General features: G+C 36.8%; 1 pseudogene; it reads left to right on the forward strand.

Annotated features, from left to right (window-relative positions):
- The first annotated feature begins 214 nt into the window (after positions 1–214).
- Positions 215–1,793, forward strand: LOC116810955 (heat shock cognate 71 kDa protein-like; annotated as a pseudogene).
- Positions 1,794–5,556: the final 3,763 nt, after the last annotated feature.

Raw genomic sequence — 5,556 nt, forward strand, 5'->3', positions numbered from 1 at the left:
TTAAAGTACATTAAAGGTGATCTCATATGAAATGAATCATCTTCAGCTAGGCCAGTTGCTCATGGTCAGATAACTGAGAAAAATAGGAAGATCATTGAGGATGTCAAGCACCTGTCCAGGGTTTGCAAAAATGTTCATTAGCGTTGCTCATGGCTGTAATGGCTTATCTAGATTTTCATCTATGTAAGTGCTAAGTAGGTGATCTCTTAGAATAATGAAATTATTATTTCACCTTGAGAAGACTATTTCCAATGTTATGGTCATAGGGCCTAATGATTCTAATGTCAGGCTACCAAAGATCTTGGAACCATTGCTGGTCTCAATGTACTTCGTATTATCAATGAGCCAACTGCTGCTTCTATTGCTTATGGCACAGACAAAAAGGTTGGAGCTGAAAGACATGTGCTCATCTATGACTTAAGAGATGAAATTTTTGATGTGTCTGTCCTCACTCTTGAGGATGAAATCTTTGAGATCAAATCTACAGCTGGAGACACCCACTTAGGTGAAGAAGATTTTGACAACCAAATGATCAACCATTTTATTGCTGAGTTCAAATACAAGCATAAGGACAGTAGTGAGAACAACAGGGCTGTCTGATGCTTCTGTACTGCTTGTGATGGGGTAATTGCACTCTCCCTTCCAGCACCCAGGCCAGTAGTGAGATTAATTCTCTCTGTGAAGGAACAGATATTTATACCTCCATTACCCGTGCCCAGTTTGAAGAATTGAATGCTGCCCTGTTCCGTGGCACCCAGGACCCCATAGAGATACCCCTTCAGGACACCAAACTAGACAAGTTGCAGATCCATGTTATTGTCCTGGTAGGTGGTTCTATCTCTATCTCCTAGATCCAAAAACTCCCTCAATAATTATTTAGTGGAAAAGAGCTGAGCAAGAGCATTCACTCTGATAAAGCTGTTGCTTATGGTGCAGCAGTCCAGGCAGCCATCCTATCTTAAGACAAATCTTAAACTACTCAAGATTTGCTACTTTTGGATTCACTCCTCTTCTCTTTGGTAATGATGCTGCTGTGGAGTCATGACTGTTCCCATGAAATGCAATGTACTTTTCTTACCAAGCAGACCCAGACCTTCACTACCTACCCTGACAACCAACCTGATGTCCTCATTCAAGTTTATGAAGGTGAGAGTGCCATAACCAAGGATAACAATTTTCTTGTTATCCAGGGCAAGTTTGAGCTCATAGGCATACTTCCTGCTGCCTTTGCTGTTCCTCAGATTAAAGTCACTTGTGATATTCATGTCAATAGCATCCTCAATATCTCTGCTGTAGGTAAGAGTACAGAAAAAGAGAACAAAATTATCATCACTAATGACCAGGGGCATTTGAGCAAGGAAGACATTGAGAATATGGTCCAGGAAGCTGAGTACAAAGCTGAAGATGAGAAGCAGAAGGACAACGTGGCATCAGAGAATTCACTTGACTCTTATTCATTCAACATGAAAGCAACTGTTGAAGATGAGAAACTTCAAGGCAAGATCAACAATAAGGATAAACAGAAGATTCTTGACAAGTGTAATAAAATCACCAACTGGCTTGATAAGAATCAGACTATAATGAAGGAAGAATTTGAACATCAGCAGAAAGAGCTAGTTTGCAGTCCATCATTATCAAGCTGTACCAGGGTGCAGGGCCATACTAGGAGGAATTATCAAGCTATACTAGGGTGCAGGGACATGCTGGGAGGAATGCCTGGGGGCTTCCCTGGTGGAAGAGCTCCTTTCTCTGGTAGTGCTTCCTTAAGGCCCATCATTGAAGAGGTTGATTAAGCCAACTCAAATATAGATGTAACATTGTTCCACACAGTAAAATGTTGAGGGACTCAAATTTGTAGCAAACTATGTGGCAGTTTTAAAGTTGAGCTGCTGGAGAAAATTACTGGGCATTCCGTATACTTGAACATGTGTGCAGGGAAAGGAGTAGAATACAGTGCATTTCATGACCAATGTATTACAAGTAGAAAATGCAACATCTAAAATAAAACTGTATTTGGAAACTCTCCCAAATAGTTAGAAATTCATAGGCAATCAAGATATAAAATTACACATATGTTTGTAACTGTACATAAAAGAAAGACTAGAATAAGGATATCAGTAAGTAATTAGCAGTTGTGTTTGAATGGTGAGAATATGGTAATATACAGCCACTTCTTTTTATTTCTTATTTTATTTTTCCAAATTGTTAATCTGTTTTACCTTATAAAGAAACTAGAAAAAGAGGAAGAAAGGAAAGAAAAAATGCATAATTTTCAGAATTCTGGTGGTGGAGATAGTATTATTGTTGAACCCAAGCAAAGTTTGCCAAAACAGACAAGTATAAGAGGTCAGATATAAACAAGAAAGCAGGGATTAAAAGAAGAAAGATTTGGAGAAGTTGGAAATCTTTCCAAACTGACCATTGAATTAAGGCCACTAAATCAGGGCTATTTGCCCCAAAGTATAACTCCTGTCTATTTAGAAACTGTATCAGGACCCGAATGGGCCAGTGCCTAAGCTGGAGTGTGGCTGCACTGTTTTGCAGAAGGATAAAATTATGATAAGAAAGTGAGTATTTTGAGTATTGTGACAGAGGATACATGATTGAACCTTAAAGTCTGAACTACAGAGGGCAAAGGTGACCAAAATGCAGGAATAAGTCAGTACAAAGAGATCATCTCTCCTGGAAAATTGTATGTAAGCATATACTGGGATCTCTGATAAAATGCCAAAGAGATTTAATTTGGGGTCATAGACTGTAATTTTACAAATGACATCTAAAACTTGTTTCCTTCAGGATCTTGCTCTGATAATACCTTTAAAAAATCTTTTTAACTCATCAGTTAATTCCTTATCTTTCTTTTACATTGCATATGCTGTTTGATTTTTCTCTTAATTTATTGTTATCCGAATCCTCCATATAACTGTCCAAATCTTGCTTCCCCATCCCCACTTGAGCAGGAACTCCTGCCTAACACCTCTGTTACCCTATATTTGCAGCCCTGTCTTTCTTCAGTCCAGTCTTTCCAGAAATTAGAGTCTGCCTTTGAATGCATATCTAGTGGCTGGACAATGACCACCTCCCAGCAGATGTCTTTGATCTTGCCTGCCTGCTTGAATTTTGTTCTGGCCTTCTCCTCAATCCTGACCTACTGCCCACCTGTTTACCTAACCTGTTATTGTTCCTGTTGTGGCCCTTCTCAGTCATCCATCCTTCCCTGTAAAGACTTTTATGCTGACTGGTCCCAAATTGTCCCAAACCAAGTTCTGTTACACCACTTAGCATGTGAGGGCTGCAGAGAAGCTACATTACAAATCCCAACTATAGCCTGAAATCTAATTAATGCAGCAGGCAGCATGATATAGTGAGTATGGCATGAAAAATCTCTACTTTATTTCAGGTCCCAACCTAGACATCGCCCCTTCCAAAGGGCCCCTATAACTTTCTCCATTGAGTTAGGTGCCTCGCCTAAATATTCTTATGCTAGTTAGTGCTGACATTGATCCTAGTTCCTCATCATATAATTGCGTAATCTATTTGTCTGTTTCTCCACTATAATCTAAAATCCCTGAGGGAGGAAATTATGTCTGCTCACTGTTTTATTCCCAGTGTCTAGCAACATGCCTGACACGTGTTAGAATAAACAGATTCTCTCTTTTTCTCTCTCTTCCTTTCTATCTTTCTTCTTTTCTTCTTTTTCTTTGCATATTAATTGTGGGAATCAGGAGAAATTGTTCTATCTTCCTGAGCCTTAGTTGTCTTAGTTATAACATCCACCGCATGATGTTTTTGCCATTATTAAGTGAGATCAACAATAAAAGTGGCATACCTAGAATGTCACAGTAGGCATTTAATAATATTTAATACATTTAATTAATACTAAATACGTTTAATAATATTAAATAATACTAAATTAATAATACAGTTAATGCTAATAATACTGAATACGAATAATACCAAATAATAATACATTTAACAATAACAAATACATTATTTAATACTAAATGTATTCTTTATAAAAGAAATAAATACTAGTTTATTTTATTTCTTTCAAATACTAGTTTATTTCTCTCATTAAGAATGGTGATGACCCTCCTTGGTAGGCGGGGCAATAATGCCACGTTAACTACAAACTTCATATATATTATTTAATTTATACCTTAGGAAATTTTGAGGTTAGGCATTAGAATAATCCCATTTAAAAAATAAGTAAATCAAGGCTCTTAGGTTAAGTAAACTCTATGGCCTCAGAGTCAGCCATAGGATCTAGGACTCATACAGAGGAGGTTTCAATCTAGTGCCTACACTAACTATCCCTCCTCCTGCCCATTTCCATTCTCTCTTCTGTTGCACCTTTTCCACTGTTTGAAGTGCCCAAACACTGCCACATCCGGAAAGCAATTTCTATCATAGTAAATGTTAAGGAGGCTCTGATGAAAAATTTTACAGCATCAGAATCCTATCTTTGTGATTGATGATGTCGCTGCTTAGTTATCTCATTTTCCCAAGTCCTTGATATTCTCAGGCTCTCTCTAAAGGAATCTGCTAAAAGGCTTGGTAAAAATCTTGAGAGCTATGCATTAACATAAAACTGAAAAAGCATATGAAATTTTAGAGTTTTCACTTTTAAATCTTTATATTACCAGCCTGACATATAAGAGTTATAATTGGACATAGTCCTAATAACTTTCAGTAAGAACAAATAATTACATTCTGAAAGATCAACCACATAATTTTGAAAGGACCAACTTGTCATGGTGAAAGTCACTTCTTTCATTCTCTTGAAGTTATTTTAAAATGTTATATAAATGCACTTAGCTCTTCATGGTAATACTTTTACTTCCTTCTATGGTAATTAATATATATTACTTAATTTTCCACATGACATTTTTATGAGAGTTGCAGATCTTATTCCCGTATAAAAATAAAGCATTATCATGTGGAAAAAAAGATATAAGCAGATCAAAAGAAAAACTAAGTTTTTAAACTCAGTTTCTGAGAAGATGTACTAGGCATACTTTCTTTTTTAAATTAAAAAAATTTTATTTGTAGATATTTATGGGATGTATGTGCAATTTTGTTACATGTTTAGGTTACATGGTGGTCATGTCAGGGCTTTTAGAGTATCCATCGCCTGCCTGAATAATGTACATTGTACCCATTAAATAATTTTTCATTATCATGCTAAGTATAGCTAAAAACCCTAGATGTTATCCATAAAATAAATAGGTTCCGACAGGTGACGAGAAGAGAAGACAGACTGGCTAGGGACCTCAGAACTCAAAGAATAACATGGTGGTGAATTTCTTGGATACCCCAGTGTAAGTACTGGAGAAGCTGGCAACAAGGAATTTCTAATGGACTCAGACAAAAAAAAAAAGGGGAAAAAGACAGCTGTGACTAGTCAAAAAACCACTAAGAGGGCAGCCTAGAAAGACAGGAAACTTTTAGATGATTTTATTGATACATAGTGTTTTTACATATTATGGGGTACAAGTGATATTTTGTTACATGCATAGAATATGTCATGATCAAGGCAGGGCATTTAGGATTTCC

The sequence above is a fragment of the Hylobates moloch genome, unplaced genomic scaffold, assembly GCF_009828535.3.
Source record: "Hylobates moloch isolate HMO894 unplaced genomic scaffold, HMol_V3 SCAFFOLD_1, whole genome shotgun sequence".
NCBI lineage: Eukaryota > Metazoa > Chordata > Mammalia > Primates > Hylobatidae > Hylobates > Hylobates moloch.